Here is a 19187-nt window from a genome sequence, read left to right as displayed (position 1 = left end):
TGCCAGGTGTACCGTGAGTAGAGTGGAGGGGTACTTTAGATCACACTCCCAGTAGAGTTATTTCCTTCCTTAAAGCTCAGCAAATGGTTGAGAAGGGGTGTGACGCGTATCACGCCTATGTGAGAGATGTTAGTGTTGATACCCCTACAGTTGATTCAGTCCCCGTAGTACAGGACTTCCCTTATGTGTTTCCAGCTGACCTTCCAGGAATGCCGCCCAATAGAGATATTGATTTTGGCATTGATCTGTTGCCTGGAACTCAACCCATTTCCATTCCTCCGTATCATATGGCCACTCCTAAGTTGAAGTAAAGGATCAGTCACAGGAATTGCTTGATAAGGGTTTCATTCGGCCCAGTGTATCACCTTGGGGTGCTCTTATCTTGTTTGTGAAGAAAAGGGATGGTTCTATGCGTATGTGCATTGATTATCGCCAATTGAACAAAGTTACAATAAAGAACTGGTATCCTTTTCCTCGTATAAATGATTTGTTTGACTAGTTACAGGGTGCACGAGTGTTTTCTAAGATTGACTTGCATTCATGTTACCATCAGTTGAAGATTCGAGAGCCAGATATCCCGAAGACTGCCTTCTAGACTTGGTATGGTCATTACGAGTTCCATGTTATGTCATTTGGGCTGATCAATGCCCCAGTAGCCTTCATGCATTTGATGCACAGTGTGTTCCGGCCATATCTTGACTTGTTCGTTATTGTCTTTATTGATGATATTCTGGCATACTCCTGGAGTCGGGAGGATCATGAGCAACACCTAAGGACAGTGCTTCAGACTTTGAGGGAAAAGAAGTTATATGCAAAGTTCTCAAAATGTGAGTTTTGGTTGGATTCCATGGCATTCTTGGGTCACGTTGTACTGAGTGAGGGTATACGGGTAGATCCAAAGAAAGTGGAAGCACTGCAGAGTTGGCCCAGACCATCCTCAGCTATAGAGATCCGCAGTTTCTTGGCTTGGCAGGTTATTACTGTCGATTTGTTGAGGGGTTTTTATCTATTGTAGCACCTATGACCAGGCTGACCCAGAAGGGTACTCCGTTCTAGTGGACGGAAGAGTGTGAGGCGAGCTTCTAGAAACTCAAGACAACTTAGACTACAGCCCCAAGTTTGATATTGCCTACAGGTTCGGGGTCTTATACTATCTATTGTGATGCCTCGAGGATTGGCCTTGAAGCGGTATTGATGCAGTACGGTAGGGTGATTGCCTACGCATCCAAACAGTTGAAGGTACATGAGAAGAATTATCTTGTCCATGATCTCAAGTTAGCTACTATTGTTCACGCCTTGAAGATCTGGCGTCATTATTTGTACGGCGTTCCTTGTGAGATTTCTACTGACCAACGGAGCCTGCAGCACATGTTCAAGCAAAAGGATCTTAATTTGAGCCAGAGGAGGTGGTTAGAGTTGCTGAAAGACTATGATATCACTATCTTGTATCACCCTAGCAAGGCCAATGTGATTGCTGATGCCTTTAGTCACCGGGCAGAGAGTTTGGGGAGTTTGGCTTATTTACTAGCAGCGGAGAGGCCCCGGGCGATGGATGTTCAGGCCTTAGCCAGTCAGTTTGTGAGATTGGATCTTTCGAAGCCCAGTCGGGTCCTAGCTTGTGTGATTTCTCGGCCTTCCTTATTTGATCATATCAAAGAACGTCAGTATGATGACCCTCACTTGTATGTCCTCAAAGACAAGGTTCTGCATGGTGATGCTAGATATGTGACTATTGGTGATGACGGGGCATTGATGATTCAGGGTCGGGTATGTGTACCCAATGTTGATGGGCTTCGGGAGTTGATTCTAAAGGAGGACCATAGTTCGCAGTATTCCATCCACCCGGGTGTCGCGAAGATATACCAGGATTTGAGGCAGCACTATTGGTGGAGGTGGATGAAGAAAGATATAGTTGGGTTTGTAGCTCGGTGCCTCAACTATCAGCAGGTAAAGTATGAGCACCAGAGACCGGGTGGGTTGTTTCAGCCAATAGAGATTCCGGAGTGGAAGTGGGAGCGGATCACCATGCACTTCGTAGTTAGACTCCCACGGTCTTTGAAAAAGTTTGATGCCATTTGGGTGATTATGGATCGGCTGACGAAGTTTGCGCACTTCATTCCTGTGTGTACTACATATTCTTCAGAGCGGTCGGCGGAGATTTATATCCGGAAGATTGTTCATCGGCATGGTATTCCAGTTTCCATCATATTAGACAAAGGTACTCAGTTCACATCACGGTTCTAGAGGGTCGTACAATATGAGTTAGGTACTTGGGTGGAGTTGAGCACAACATTTCACCCCCAGACGGACGGACAGTCCGAGTGCACTATCCAGATTCTTGAGGATATTCTCCGTACATATGTGATGGAGTTTGGAGGTTCTTGGGATCAGTTCTTGCCACTGGCAAAATTTGCCTACAACAACAGTTATTAGTCCAGCATTCAGATGTCACCATATAAGGCTTTATATGGTAGGCGGTGTAGATCTCCGGTGGGTTGGTTTGAGCCGGGTGAGGATAGATTACTGGGCACAAACTCGGTTCAGGATGCCTTGGAGAAGGTTATGGTGATTCAAGATAAACTTCGTACAGCCCCGTCTAGATAGAAGAGTTACACGGACTGGAAGGTTTGTGATGTTTCCTATATGGGGGTTTTGCTTCGGGTTTCACCTATAAAGGGCGTTATGAGATTTGGGAAGAAAGGGAAGTTGAGTCCGATGTTTATCGGTCCTTTTGAGATATTGAGACATGTTGGGGAGGTTGCTTATGAGCTTGCCTTACCTCCCAGCTTGGCAGGAGTTCATCCAGTATGTCATGTTTCAATGCTTCAGAAGTATCACGGTGATCCGTCAAACGTATTGGATTTCAGTTCAGTCCAGTTGGACAAGGATCTATCTTATGTTGAAGAGCCAGTGGCAATATTGGACAGGCAGGTCCGGAAGCTGAGGTCAAAGAACATTGCATCAGTGAAGGTTCAGTGGTGGGGTCAGCCGGTCGAGGAGGAGACCTAGGAGACCGAGCAGGATATGCGCAGCCATTACCCTAATCTTTTCACTACTTCAGGTATGTCTCTATGCTCGTTCGAGGACGAACGAATGTTTTAAGAGTGGGAGGATGTAACGACCCAGCTGGTCGTTTTAAGAACAAACTCCCCGATCCCCTATTAACTGCTTTCCTCGTGTTTGTTTTTGCTATTTTGAGTTGCCGAGAGGATTCGTCTTGTGTTTCGGAGTGTTTTGGGACACTTGGTCCTTAAATGAGATCTTAAGCTTTAGAATTTGGACCGTAATCGGAGCAGTGTGAAGACGGCCTCGGAATGGAATTTCGTAGGTTCTGTTAGCTCCGTTGGGTGATTTCGGGCTTAGGGGCATGTTCGATTTGTGTTTTGGATGTCTGTAGCTTATTTAGGTATGAAATGCCGAAAGTTAAAATTTGGAAGTTTCCGGTTCGATAGTGAAATTTTGATATCGGGGTCAAAATCTAATTCCGAGAGTTGGGGTAGCTCCGTAGTGTTGAATGTGATGTGTGCGCAAAATTTCAGATCATTCGGACGAGGTTTGATAGACTTTTTAATCGAAAGTGGAATTTGGATGTTTTGGAATCCTTAGGCTTGAATCCAAGAGTGATTTGGTGTTCCCGCGTTGTTTTGAGTGTTCCGAGGGGTGGTACAAGTTTCAATAGTGTTATGTGACTTGTTTGTACTTTTGGTTAAGGTCTCGGGGGCCTCGGGATGATTCCGGATGGTTGATGGGAAGTAGAGAGTTAGAGTGTGTAGCTGAAGCTGTTGAATTACTGTCATAACCGCACCTACGGATTGGGGACCGCAGGTGCAGAACCAGAGAAGTGAATGGTCAGCCGCAGATGCGGCCAGATAAGGGAAAGTCAGAAGTCGTAGATGTGGGTGCTTTATCGCACCTACGGGACCATAGGAGCAGGTATATGGGCGCAGGTGCGGTCCCAGTGCATTAAGTGAAAAATGCATATGCGGTTGGTTAGACCGCAGAAGCGGCACCGCAAAAGTGGGAAAAAGGGCCGCAGGTGCAGAATCCCTGGGCCGGAACCTAAATAAGGTTTCCTTCGCGACTTTCAGCTTTATTTCACCATTTTCAAGTCGGATTGGGAGCTTTTTTGGGAGATTTTGAAGAGAGAATTCAAGGGAACTTCATGGAGGTAAGATTTTTGGAACCAAAACTCGTTTCTATTGTGATATTCTACTGATTAGACAAGAAATTTATGGAATTAGTGGTTAAAAAAATTGGGGGTTTAGGGTTTGAAATTGGAGACTTTGATTTAGGGATTTGAGGGGTCGTTTATGGTCGGATTTTGATGTATTTGGTATGTATGAACTAGTGAGAGTGTAAGGATTCTAGTTTTGTGAATTTTATCAGATTCCGAGACGTGGGCCCGGAGGACTTTTTGGGCGATTTTCTTAATTTTGCATGTTAGCTTCGAATTAATCAGTTAAACTAGTTACTTGAAGTTATATTTACATTATACAATTACTTTGAATAGATTTGAGCCATTTGGACTCGGGTACTCATGGCAAGAACGTGATTTCGAGTTGATTGAGCTGGTTCGAGGTAAGTGGCTTGCCTAATCTTGTGTGGGGGAACTCCCCTTAGGATTTGGTATTGTGTTATGTGAGTACCGTGTACGTGAGGTGATGAGTGCATACACGTGTTAATTGTTGAAATCCCGTTTTCATTAAGTTAATACCTATGTTTTCTAGTAATTGAGCAATATTTGCACTTGAAGCCTCTTGCTTAGTTTAGAAAAAGCATGCTTATGTGATTTAACTGTCTTACCTACTTTAATTGCCTACTTGTACTCCGTGCAGCATGTTAGAGTAGAATTTCCTTCTTAAATTCTAGAATAGGACTGTAAATTCTTCTGAGATTGTTGTGTGCTTTACTTTGGGACTACGGGACGATATCCCGAGATATCCCTCTGCCTGTTTACTTTGGGACTACAAATCGGTATTCTGGTAGATCCCCTTGCATATTTATATTTGGGACGACAGATTGGTATTCCGGGAATTTCCCCTGCATATTTATGATTCGGACTACAGGACGATATCTTGGGAGATCCTCTGGATATTTACGTTTGGGACAATGGGACGATATCCCGGAAGATCCCCTGTTGTTATTTCTGTGTACTAAGTTAGATTATTTCTGTGATTTTATTCGTTATAGACTGTTAGCATTTTAATTATGATGTCATAATCTATACTATTTTACTTGTTTTTCATCTATAATCAGTAAGGCCCGGACTTTCCTCGTCACTACTCGACCGAGGTTAGGCTCGGCACTTACTGAGTACTGCTATGGTGTACTCATGCCCTTCCTGCGCATGTTTTTCGTGTGCAAATCTAGGTTCTACGACTTAGCCATACTTCCAGTGAGATGAGCCGATCTTCAGAGACTTCGAGATATCTACCGCGTCCGCAGACCGAGGAATCCCTCTTTATTCTGCCTTCTAGCTTTAGCTCTCATATATTTACTTTTGTTTAGATATTTTGGAGTTAGAACGCTTTGTAGTTATTCCACAGCTTGTGATTTCATGAGATTTCGGGTTTTGGGAGTTGATTCAGTTTGAGAGTTTATATTTGTATATGTCGAGCTACATCTTAAACATTCTATTTATGTTTATTTCGCAGTGTTTGGCTAGTTTTTATCTTTCGTTTCTTTTTCCGCAAATCGTTAGGCTTACCTAGTCGTAGAGACTAGGTGCCATCATGACAGTTCACGGAGGGTGAATGTCACTCCCCAAACTTGGGCCTGAACATAACACGACACTCAAAGCCTGACTACATGTGACCGAGCGAACCAACTGGCTGGTTGAATCAACATGTGGTATCATAACATACTAAATGCGGAAGATAAACTAACACGTGTTGATATACTGAAAGTCTATATGTTATAAATCAAAGTGCGGAAATACTAATACAATTCTGAAATATATTTGTTGCCAACATAGCTTAATATGAAAAGCCTGCGACTTTTGTCTAGTTGTTACTCTAGTCTATGAAGCCTTTAATGAAGCACTGAAAAATACTGATTGTCTGAAAATACTGAAGACTGTAAGGTAATGATAATGCCCCGAAAGAACTGGGGATCACCAAATAGCTGGTACGAGAATCCTAGTGCTTTGAATCATCAACCTGTAAATCATTACCTGCATCGTGAGATACAGGCCCCAGGCAAAGGGACGTCAGTACATTTGAATTGCACTGGTATGTAAAGCAACTAAAAGAAAGAATTATAAATGTTGAAACTGAGAATTGATAATTGATAACTATTGAAATTGAAACTGAAATGATAACTGATAACTGATAACTGATAACTGAACTGATAACTAATAATTGAACTAATGAAACTGAAACTGAAATGTAATTGATAACTAATAACTGATAACGGAACTGATAACTGATAACTGAATTGAACAAAGGAAGTAAGGATATGAATACTCCCTCTTCTGAATGATGAACAACATGTTTATCTGAATAACCTATGGCCTCGGGCCCAATAAATATGTTCACAAGCTAAGGCCTCAGGACCAAGTATACGTATACATAACTATAGCCTCAGGCCCAAAAATGCATAAAGCATAAACTACGGCCTCAGGCCCAAACATGCATAAAGCATAAACTACGGCCTCAGACCCAAACATGCATAAAGCATATAAATTACGGCCTCAAGCCCAAATACAGGTGTTCAACATTCAGGAATTAAAATCAGGAACTGAGAATCATACTACAATACATGATAGTGAAATACTAAATCACGCTGAGTTACATGATATTGGAATACTGGATCACACTGAGTTACATAATACTGGAATACTGAATAGGACTAGACTGAGACATGTATTCTTGAACTGATTATGAACACTGAAACTCCAACTGTTTATGGTATACTGAGTAATCTATACTAAGACTAGGGGTAATCAAACCCAAGTCTATATTGAATACTCACTGAGCTCACAAAGTTCAGAATGAAAGTCATGAACGAGTTATGAAGCTAAAGAATAGAAGTTCTACAACTATTCAAGGAACTAGGCTAAATTATATTTCTGAGGCAATTAGTAACGTCGTAAAAGAAACGTAGTGTATGGAATCATTAACGTTCCCAAACATAGAGAGTTAGCGCCACATACCTTAACTTCCTACTCTTGAGCATAACACAACATTCGCCAACCCTTTCAACTTTAATCTATATCAATACAAGTCAAAGGGATTCCAAATTAGCAACAATAGTCATGTTTTGGTCACTTAGGAATTTTATCAAACACTTGGTGGCATAACGCTTCATAGCCCTTATTAATGGTGTCTCTACACCCAATAACCCATTCTCTTGATCCTAGATAAATTTTAAAGTCTCAAATGGTTATAATCAATATTATTCTTTATCACTCATAAGGTAATCAACACCCATAACCAATAATAACCAATCAACAACCCAAACCTATTACCGTTCATGCTTTACTATCAAACCCATCAACTCATATCTCATGAACTAGAGTCTATAATCATTAATTCAATGATAGAATCAATTATAGGGTGAAGATATTACCTTTTTGACGTTCAATCTTCTTGAATTTGAGTTCTAGGATTTCTTCTCTGAACAATGATGTCTCAATCGAATATCTAATGATATGGAGGGTTTACCCATGTTAATAAGGTATTGGGGAATTGAAATTAACTTAGAATCACCATTAGAACTTATCTTGGGTGGTGGAGGGACTCTTAAGGAGTTAGGTTTTTGAGAGTTTTCCTTTCTAGGGCAAGTTTTTATGTTTTGGGGCTGTGGGGGACGAAATAGGGCTAAAAATGACTTCCCAAGTCGGCCACCACGTCCCAGTAGGCCTGACCGTGGTCCCGACCGTGGTAAATAGCTGGAGCACTGCCTCATGACCGCGGTCATGGTCAAACGCGACCGAACGCGGTGGTTACGTATTATTCTGTAAAATGGGCATAACTTTTTATACAAAGCTCTATTTGGGCTCCACAATATATTGTTGGAAAGATATTTTAAAGGCCTGCCACCTTTATCCTTTGAGTTTTCCCAAATTCCTTACACATTTTAACTAAACCCTACTGGAAGACGGACCTTCTGCAAACTTAATCGATTTTGTCAAATCTTATGCACCTCACTTTCCATCTTGATTTTGAAACAACTATTTTCACCCATACTCATCCCGATAGTACTTCGTATGTCTAAAATATCAAATTAATACCCATTTAACATATCCACATCTAGTCTAAATGTACAGGGTGTTACAACAAACTTGGGTTGTGACATCTGAAGACTCTACACGAACGCGGGAACACCTTCGCGAACACGTAGAAGGAAACCAAAAGCACCAGATTTTAGCAATCAAAATGTTCTGAAATGTGTCAGACATGGTTCGAATCACATCCGAGGCCCTTGAGACCTCAACCAATTATATCAATAAGTCCTAAAACATCATACGAACTTAGTCGAGCCTTCAAATCACATCAAACAACACTAAAACCACGAATTGTGCATCGATTCAAGCCTAATGAACTTTTGAACTTCTAACTTTTTCATTCGATGTTGAACCCTACCAAATCAAGTCTGATTGACCTCAATTTTCACACAAGTCACATTTGACATTTTGAACCTACTCCAACTTTCGGAATCGGAATCTGACTCCGATATCAAAAAGTCCACTCCCGATCTAACTTTCCAAAAAATTTCCAACTTTCGCCAATTAACGCCAAAATGACCTACAGGCCTCCAAATCAACATCCGCATACGCTCCTAAGACCAAAATCACCATACGGAGCTATTAGAACCATCAAAACTCCATTTTGAAGTCGTCTTCACACAAGTCAAACTACGGTCAACTCCTATGACCTAAACATCCAATTTAAGGACTATATGTCTCATTTCACTCCGGAATCAAAAAGCAAACCTCCAGAAAAGTCACATAACAGCAGTATAACACAGAGAAGAAAATAATTAGGGGATCGGGGCTAATACACTCAAAATACATCCTTCCCATCTTAAAACAAACGTTCGTCCTCGAACAAGTATAGAGAGATACCTGAAGTGGTGAAAAGATGAGGATAATGGCTATGCATATCATGTTCGGTCTCCCAAGTCGCCTACTTGACTGGCTGACCCCTCCACTGAACCTTCACTGAAGCAATATTCTTCGACCTCAACTTTTGAACCTGCATGTCCAAAATCGCCACCAGCTCCTCAACATAAGATAGATCCTTGTCCAACTGGAATAAGCTGAAGTCTAACACATGAATAAATCGTCATGATACTTTCGAAGCATGGAAACATGGAACGGTGATGAACTGCATAAAGACTAGGTGGTAGTGCAAGTCTGTAAGCCACCTCTCCAACCCTATCAAGAGTCTCAAAAGCTCCGATATACCTAGGGCTCAACTTGCCCTTCTTCTTGAACCTCATAACACCCTTTATGGGCAAAAATCAAAGTAAGACCCACTCCCCAACCATGAATGCAAAGTTGCGAGCCTTCCGATCCGCATAAATCTTTTGTCTGGATTGGACTATATAAAGTTGATCCTGAATCAATTTAGCCTTTTCTAAAGCATCCTGAACCAAATCTGTATCCAATAGACTAGCCTCACCCGGTTCAAACCAGCTCACCGATGACCGGTACCACCTACCATACAAAGCCTCATACGGTGCCATCTGAATGTTCGACTGATAACTGTTGTTGTAGGCAAACTCCACAAGCGGCAAGAACTAATCCCAAGAACTCCAAAAATCCGTCACACACATACGGAGCATATCCTCCAATATCTTAATAGTGTGCTCGGACTGTCTGTCCATTTGAGGGTGAAATGTTGTACTCAACTCCACCCGCGTGCCCAACTCATGCTATACGACTCTCTAGAACCGCGATGTATACTGCGTACCCCTATCAGAGATGATAGATATCGGCATGCCATGAAGCCTGACAATCTCGCGAATATAAACCTGAGTCAGTTGCTCTGAAGAATAAGTAGTCGCTACTGGAATGAAATGAGTTGAAGACTTGGTCAATCTCTCCATAATCACCCATATTGCATCGAACTTCCTCCGAGTCTGTGGAAGCGCAATAACAAAATCTATAGTGATTCGCTCCTGTATCTACTCTGGAATCTCTAACTTCTGAAGCAATCCACCTGTCCATTGATGCTCATGTTTCACCTACTGACAATTTAGGCACCGAGCTACATACTCCACTATATCCTTCTTTATCCGCCTCCACCAATAGTCCTACCTCAAGTCCTGATACATCTTCGCGGCACCTAGATGAATTGTGTACCGCAAACTGTGAGCCTCCTAAAAAATCAACTCATGTAAACTATCTACATTGGGCACACATAGCCTGCCCTGCATCCGTAATACACTATCATCCCCAATAGTGACCTCATTGTAATCACAGTGTTGAACCGTGTCCTTAAGGACAAGCAGATGGGGGTCATCATATTGACGCTCTCTAATACAATCATAAAGAGAAGACTAAGAAACCACACAAGCCAAAACTCGGCTCGGCTCGAAAACATCCAATCGAACAAACTAGTTGGCTAGGGCCTAAACATACAAGGCTAAAGGCCTCTATACTACCGGTAGATATGCTAATCTACCCAAACTCTCCACCTTGCGACTCAAGGCATCGACCACCACAGTTTCCCTTCCTATCTTCAGTTACATTCGAGTTGTTGCTTGTAAGGTGTGAACTACGACATATGTGCCTAGGTGGTGTATAGAGTGGATTTCCAGTTGTATAGCTTGTACCGGATGAGATGAGATTATTGGACCTGAAATTAGTGTGATTGGACCTGGTTGAGGTATGTCTAGACAAGAATGTCGTTGATAAGCTTAGATCTTGGTGTTGGTTCTAGTTAGGTGAGAGAACTCCACGATTTGTTGGTTTAGTGAGTGGTATGAGTTTCACATGGTTCTTACATCATTAGCAGTATGGTGAAGGCTTTGAGCAAGGTTGTATTCGATAGGAGGTTATTTATCGGTACCGGGTTTGATTATGGGCAGTTTTGGTGGTGGGAGATGTTGTTGTAGGCATATGAGTAATAAGTTACATTGTGTGATTTTACCTTGAGAATGTATTTATGATTTATTGTAGCTGGTTGAGGTTGACATAGTGTGTATATGTGAGAATCGGGTCTTTGGGGGAGGTTTGGATGTGAAATTTGGTTTTAAGGCTTATAGGTTATTGTTGAAGGAATAATCTCTAGTTGAGGCGATTTTGATGGGCCTATGTGGGTTGATATTACATGGGATCACCCGTGTGTATGTGTATGTTAAGTTTGTTTAGTGATTTTATGGCTTTGGAATGACTCTTGGCGCGTTCGAGGACAAACATTTGCTTAAAAAGGGAGAATGTAATGATGTGACTGGTCATTTTGTGTCTTTGAGATTCGTTATTCGTTATTCCTTTAGAATCTTTCTGTGTGTGTATTTGTGGCTATTTGACTTACGGGGATTGTTGGTTGGGCTTCGGAGAGCTCTTGGATTGATCTTGAAGTCTTGGTTCTTAGTTTGAAAGCTTAAGTTGGAAATGTTGATCAATGTTTGACCTTTGCGAGAATGACACCGGAATGGTATTTTGATGGCTCCTATAGGTTTTAATGGTTATTTTGAACTTAGGTGTATGCTCGGAATTATATATAGAGGTTCCTAAGTTGATTTGATTATTTTTATTGAAAGTTGACAATTTAAAGGTTTAGAAATTTCCTAAGTTTGACCATGGGTTAACTTTATGGATATCGGGTTCGGATATTGGTTTCGAGACTTGGAATATGTCTGTTTTATCATTTGTGACTTGTGTGTAAAGTTTGGTGTCATTCCAGGTTGGTTTGGTAGGAATCGAGAGCTTGGTTGTGTTTTTAAAAGTTCTTGAGTTTCATGTTGAATGATGAACAACATGTTTATCTGAATAAGCTACGGCCTCGGGCCCAATATATATGTTTACAAGCTACGGCCTCAGGCCCAAGTTTGACCATGGGTTAGCTTTTTGGATATCGGGTTCAAATATTGGTTTCGGGACTTGAAATAGGTCTGTTTTATCATTTGTGACTTGTGTGTAAAGTTTGGTGTCATTCCAAGTTGGTTTGGTAGGAATCGAGAGCTTCGTTGTGCTTTTAGAAGTTCTTGAGTTTCACGGCGATTTCCATGCATTTTGGTGCTCGATTTGTGGTTTTATATGTTATTTTGATTATCCGAGTGCACAAGCGAGTTCGTATGATGTTATGTACATGTGTTGATATTTGGTGTGGATCCTTGGGGGCTCGGGTGAGTTTCAGACTCATTGAGTGTTTTCAGACTATTAGTGATTGTTGGTTTTTGCACCACATTTGTGAGGTGAACATCGCAAATTCGAAGGAGGGATAAGGGTGGCAGCCTTCGCAAATGTGAAGCTAACCTCGCATTTGTGAAGGGGGACCTAGGCTGGGATAATCGCATTTGCGATTGAGCTGCCGCTTTTGCGATGGTTCTAACTTTGCATTTGTGAAGTATGTATCGCATATGTATTATATTATTTATATAGTAAAAAAATAGATATTATCGATTTGAAAAATATTTTACTGCATTCAATACTAATTAATAAGAGTAAATAATTTAATTTTAAAAGGGAGGGTTTAAACTGGTCGTCAACAAGAGGCGATGTTTTAGAGGGAATTTTACATTTAGCTATTGGGTGAGTGATTTTGACTCAATTTTAATATTTTAGCATGATTGTTTATGGATTTAATCATCAAAATCATGAGATTTGAAAGGAATTTTTAGGGAATTTTTACTATGTTTGAAAAATAAAAATTTGAGATTTGAGAGTCGAATTGGACTCGGATTTAAAAACCAAACACATATTGGACTCGTGGGGTTATGAATAGCTAAGATCTACCCTTCGACTTGGGTTTTGACTGGGTGAGCTTGGGTTGACTTTTTTTTTTACCTTTGGGAAATTGTGTAAAAATCTTAATTTTATTGATTGAAATTGATTCTCTTGCATTGTTTTATATTATTAAGTCGATTTTGGTTATATTTGAGCCGAGCGGAGGTTAATTTTAAAGAGAAAGTTGTTTTGGAGTGTTGATTTAGGCAATTTGAGGTAAGTATCTTGCATAACTTTGTGAGGGGGAATTACTCCTTAGGATCTGGCCTAATTGCTTATTTGTGATATGTGTGATCGACGTGTACATGAGGTGACGAGTATGTATATAGTCGTATGTATGAATTATGATTGGATTTGACCCGATGTCGTTCTTGTTACCTTGATTTGCTTGAGAAGTCCTTGCTCTTCAAGTATTCACTTGGGATGATTACTTGAGTTCATGCTCCATGCTACAAATCATGTTTTAGGATTTGTATTTCCTAAATTGGCCAAGTTGGGCGTCTGTGAGATTATTGCTAAAATGAGTTAGCTGAATTCATGTTATTATGTTGAACACTCATCCACATTCCCTTATTTGGTTTGTCCTTGTGCACTCTGTTGGCAAATTATGAGTTTATATCTTGATGGCAATTGTTGACATAATGTGTTGTTATGATTATGGCACATGTGGACTTGTTGGATAGATTATTCAGGTGTTTGCACGAGGTTTCTAACGTGCTATTGCTATTGTTGATACTACACATGTGGCGAGACAAGGCGGGCTATGTATATCGGGTTTACACATGGTGAGGTGGAATATTGTTAATACGCGTGTGGCGAGACAAGGCAAATATTTATTTTATTGTTGTGCACGCGATGAGATAAGGGTGGCTATGTGGGGATGATATGTGATGGCCTGGGGGCATATTGTTGATGACAAAGGGATATTCATGTTTGTGTCTATGACTTCTTTGTGTGTGTCATGCATATTACGTGATTCGTTGTGTGTTCCCAATGTGCTACTCTATGTCTCTATTATTACTTGATGATTTGGCTGTTAAGATGGATTACCAATGTAGAATTATTATCTCATATTCTTTTGAGTTATTGGTAACATAACAGATTGAAATAAAAGAAAGTTATTATTATCCATTACTTCATTTGATTCTTGATGAATTTCTCTTGAACGTGTTATTGGTAACTAACACGGGTACGATATACATGGTGGCATGAGGTCTTTGTCGTGCGGTTATAGTATATGTTATGGCACGAGGTCTTTGTCATGCGAGTGTGACTTATATTGTGGCATGAGGTCTTTGTCGTACAAGTGAGACTTATATTGTGGCACGAGGACTTTTTCGTGCGGGGTATGGCCTATGTTGCGGGGGATGATTGATAATATGGACACGAGGTGCCTTGTGTATGATTCTATCTGATGACTTATTGTCGTAACGAGACCTTCGTTTGTTCTAAATGGTTATCGCTTAATTTGATGAGATTACAAGTATTACTTTCTGTTATTATTCCTTTATGCCGTTTTTTATATTTTGGACATGTTATTTGATTAGTGGGTGTCTTGATTTGAACCTCATAACTACTCTACCGAGGTTAACATTGATACTTATTGGGTATTTACCATGATGTAATCATACTATACTTCTGTACATTTTTGTACAAATCCAGGTGTTGGAGATAGCAGATCCAGGACGTGAGAGTTTTCTTTGATTGTGAGGATTCAAGATAGAGCTGCTTTAATCGTCGCAGTCCCTTAGAGTCCTTTCCTTACCCTTGTACTATCTCTCTATCCAAACAGTATTGTATTTGAGTTATTTCCATGTATTTAGTTAGAGTTCGTGACTCTATATACCTAGTCTTGGGGATTTATTGTAATTTTTACCATGTTGCCTTGTATCACTTTTATTTCCGCGTTTATATTAAACTTTGCTTCATAATATCATGTTTTTATTGGTTTTTACTGTTGTAAGTGATCGTCTTACCTAGTTTTAGAGACTAGGTGTTATCACGATCCTTAAGGTGGGATTTTAGGTCATGACAAAACAAACCATCCCGGTAAGTTACATAACCACCAATACAAATACGGAAAGCTTCCAAAGAAAAAATGGGGACTCAAATACACAAAATGACTGGTCAGGTCGTTACAAAAATGGGATGTTTCCTTCGAATATCGTCATTGATGATTTTTTCCTTTTTTCTTACTTATATGTATTGGTATAAGGTTATTCACATTTCTAAGTGGCACATTAAAAAAAAATCATTCAATTTTACCAGTAAAAATTTTATGGGGTGCCCTATTTGGTCAACCCCATTTAACTTATACTCACTTTATAGAAAAGGTTTAACTAATACTCAATTTTTGGGTAACTTTAGTTCTGCTTCTTTGCTACTGTTTTTTCTTTACTGTATTCGTGTCATATATATCCAGGAGCTTTGATGCTTCTTTTTTCTTCTTTGCATTCATGTCCCATATACCTAGGGGCAGTTTGGTTTTTTCTTCTTCTTCTTAGTTGCAAAACACTATTATAGGTTGTGCTTAGGAATGCTTCGTCTTTTTCTTCTTCTTCTTAGTTGCATAGATAGCCCCTTAAATTTGTCACTATCTTCCACGTAGACACTTTAACTAAGGCATTTTCCAATTAGACACTTCAACTTCACCTAATATGTGCTAATTAAACACTAATTTGACCGTCCTGAATAAAGTAAAGAGTGTGAGGTTCTAACATGCCTAATGTGGCAAATAAACGATTAAGTGAATGACACATGGCAAACAAGGAAACAAAAAGAAGGAAGACTCATTCTGGACAAAAAACCCCACCCCCTTTCGTTTTCCTCTTTCCTTTTCTCTTGATCTGAACGTGTATATTATTATTTTCTATCTGTTATAAAAAACATGGACATATACTGTGCATAAATGGTTGGAAAGAAATCTTAAAAGTGAAAGAGATCAACATTGACCCAATTAAAGATGACAAATTCAGTTCTGATTTTAGAGGACAATTAGAGAAAGTTTATTTAAGAGAAATGCGACTTGCTCTTTGATGGAAAGATTAAGACCTTTTAAACCATCACCACAGTTTCACTGTAAAGAAAAACACATTGATTCTCCAAAATTTCCAAATTCCCAAAGAAATTGTTCAAGCAAGCATTCTCTCCCCGACCCAAGAAGAAAGATTTTGACACTTTTTCCGCAGCTACTTTCGAAAATTGATCAGAGAACCTACAATTTAAAAAATTCTTCAAGTTCAAGAAATTAAAAAGAGATATTCGCAGGTGATAACCTTGTCAACGATATTCGTGGATATTTTTGAACTATTAGTTCTTAGTTACCTTTCCTTTACTAATAATATTTATTACTCTCTCCGTCTCAGTTTATGTTAATATATTTTTTTTGTCTATTCCAAAAAGAATGACTCCTTTCTAAATTTGGAAATAATTTAGGTTAAATTTACAATTCTACTCTTAATGAGAAACTTTTATAACCACACAAATACTCTGTGCCCCTTTTTGACTTGTTTAGGACCACAAATTCTAAAATTCTTTATTTTTTCTTAAATTTCGTGCCCAATCAAACATGTTTCCTAGTCAAATGGAAAAATGAGAAGGATCAGAATGAAAAGAAGTGAAAAATGGGAAAAGTTGTATAATATTGTGTGGAAGAACTGACGAAAGACTCTAGAATCACGCAGCCTTTCACGCGCTTAAAAGATGTGTAAAACACACATTGTGCCATGTCAGCAACCTGTGTTTAATTGGCACACATTAGATGAGGTTAAAATGTCTAATAGGTAAAAATCTTAGTTAAAGTGTCCAAGTTGACATAAGTGACAACTTTAAGGAGCTGTCTATGTATTTAGCCTAGTTGCAAAATGAATTTATTAGATTTTTGTTGTTTTGACAATTTGATGATTGAGGTTTGTTATTTATGATGTTTGAAAATTACTTTTTAAATTTGAGCTCATTTGGAGTTGATTTGAGCATTGAATTGTGTGTTAGATTGTTGCAATTCGAAAAATAAGTTTATGTTTCATAATGTATGATCCGATTTCCGAAGTTGCATTGAAGAGATAAAACTACTTAATATCTTGTTTTTTTTTTTTTGAAGTTGCATAAAAATGATAAGAACTTAAGATCCGATTTCTGAAGTTGCATTGAAAAATAGAAGAATTTAAGATCTGATTTCTAAAGTTGTATTAAAGAGATAAAACTACAGTAGAACCTCTCTAAATTAATATTATCGGGACCATAAAATATTATTATTTTGTAGAGGTATTATTTAATCGATAAGGTAATATTTATTAATTTAAAAAATATTTTCGAAATTCGATGAAAGTTAATTTTGATCACATCAAAATCATTGTATCTTACTAATTTATGTATCATATTTATTGAATTAATATAAAAAATAAATTTATTATACGTAAAGTACAATGCATGATGATGATTCATTGTAATATTTTTTTTACTAAATGATTCATTATAATGTTCATTGTTTATTTATTGTAATAAATAAATCGTTGTAATGTTCGTTGTTTCTTAATAATCAAATATTATTCATTGTATTTTTACTAAAAATATTCAATGTATGATGGTGAGAGAATAAAAATACCATACCTTTAAAACCAGTTACCTGTAAGGAAACACTTATTGCATCTAGAACTCTTCACAATTTTTTGGTGCAGTTCGAGATGACAATATCGGGACTTCTGATGCAATAGGAAAAGTTAGAGATGAGCTTCAGCTAGATTTAAATTTTAAGCAAAAACAAAAAAATACTAGAATTATATTTCACTAAATTGTCTTAGATATTTTTGTAATTTTAAAGATTATTAATTTATAATATTAATGGGACCATATATTTATATAAGGGTCTTCCGAAAATATATTATCTTATCAAAATGTGTGATTTTTTTCACCGGCCCAAGTCAGGACCGAAAAAAAATATTATTTTAAAAAGTTTATTAATTTACCGAGTATTAATTTAAAAAGATTTTATTGTACTTAAGATTTGATTTTCTGAAGTTGCATTGAAAAGATAGAACAACTTTAGATCCGACTCTAAAATTGCATCGAAGAGATATAAGAATTTCATATCTAAGTTAGTAAATATTACAAATTTATTTGTATAATATAGGTATGACTTCAATAACGGCATCAAAGGTGGGTATCTTTAAACTTCCCCTCATTTATCGTAATACTAAAGTGCAAGAAATGAGATAGATTAAACTTTTACACGTGCTCATATCTCATATAAATATAAGTACAATTGTAAATCTGAACCATCTGCTTTCGCTTCAACCTATATCCACTATACTTAAATTATCCAAATCAACGCTATAATTTTATAGATAGTGCAAAACAAAAAAAGGCACAAATATAGAATTTAAAGTGTGGTATAGATGTCACATCTATATTTCCTTATCATTAATTTTACTGTATTTCCTTTTATATTAGGGTAACGAAAAAAACCTCATTGAAAACCAAAAAGTATTAAAATAAAAGGTACAAGTACGGTTACAAAACAGGAAAAGACAAAGCTAAAAGTACAAAAATATAGTGTCATGACCAACTAACTCTGCATTTTAACTCAAGTAGTTAGCATACTAGTCACGATATAAAGTATGATATCATGAGTTCGAATCTCGATAATAGTCCAAAGATCTTGTTAACTATATAAAATTATTCTCTCTCATAATTTAGGACTGTATGGCTGTATCACATCTTCTAACATTATCCCTCTGTGCTTCTTTTAGTTGATTTTGATATCACAGTATATAATTATTGATCATCAGAAGCAGCAAAAACAGTGGAAGAATAATGTTTGGAACGACATCGTATACAGAAGCAAGAGAAGATAGTTCTTACTGCATTTTTAAGAACCTCTCCCCTTTCCGGTATCCAACGTGGTGCCGTTGCTGTTGCTGCGGCGGCGGCATTTCCTATTTGCCGCCGTGAAAATTCGACGCTAATTGCCATTGTAATTAATGTAATGATGACTGTTTAATTAACTTGATCAGGCTTCGTTTAAAAGATACAGAAAGAGGGAAAAAAGGTGGGATAATTTAACAAAGCGCCGACGTCAGTATATAAAGGAAGCTCAAGCGACGCGTAAGCCGCGTAAAAGTCAGGGCCAAAATGACTTCTCTCAGAACTTTTATTTTGCTTGGTCTCTGAATAAAAGTCCTCTCTGCCTTTGTGCTTGTTTTTGGTGCGAATGAGTCTTTGATTAAACCAAAAGCTCAAAATCACCTACCTGCTTTACTTCCGAACTAACGGTGAAGCTTTAGATAGTAGT

At 38.4% G+C, this 19187-nt stretch overlaps 1 long non-coding RNA gene across 1 annotated transcript; it reads right to left on the bottom strand.

Annotated features, from left to right (window-relative positions):
* Window positions 1-5933: 5933 nt before the first annotated feature.
* Window positions 5934-18972, bottom strand: LOC142172809 (uncharacterized). The gene is made up of 3 exons (XR_012701780.1): window positions 18758-18972; window positions 17507-17598; window positions 5934-6172 (listed from the first exon to the last, which is right to left on the bottom strand). It is a non-coding gene; the product is annotated as an uncharacterized LOC142172809 (long non-coding RNA).
* Between the last annotated feature and the right edge of the window lie 215 nt (window positions 18973-19187).

Source organism: Nicotiana tabacum, chromosome 18 (genome assembly GCF_000715075.1).
Source record: "Nicotiana tabacum cultivar K326 chromosome 18, ASM71507v2, whole genome shotgun sequence".
NCBI lineage: Eukaryota > Viridiplantae > Streptophyta > Magnoliopsida > Solanales > Solanaceae > Nicotiana > Nicotiana tabacum.
The sequence above is the reverse complement of the archived record's forward strand: the minus strand, read 5'-3'. Positions and strand labels throughout refer to the sequence as shown.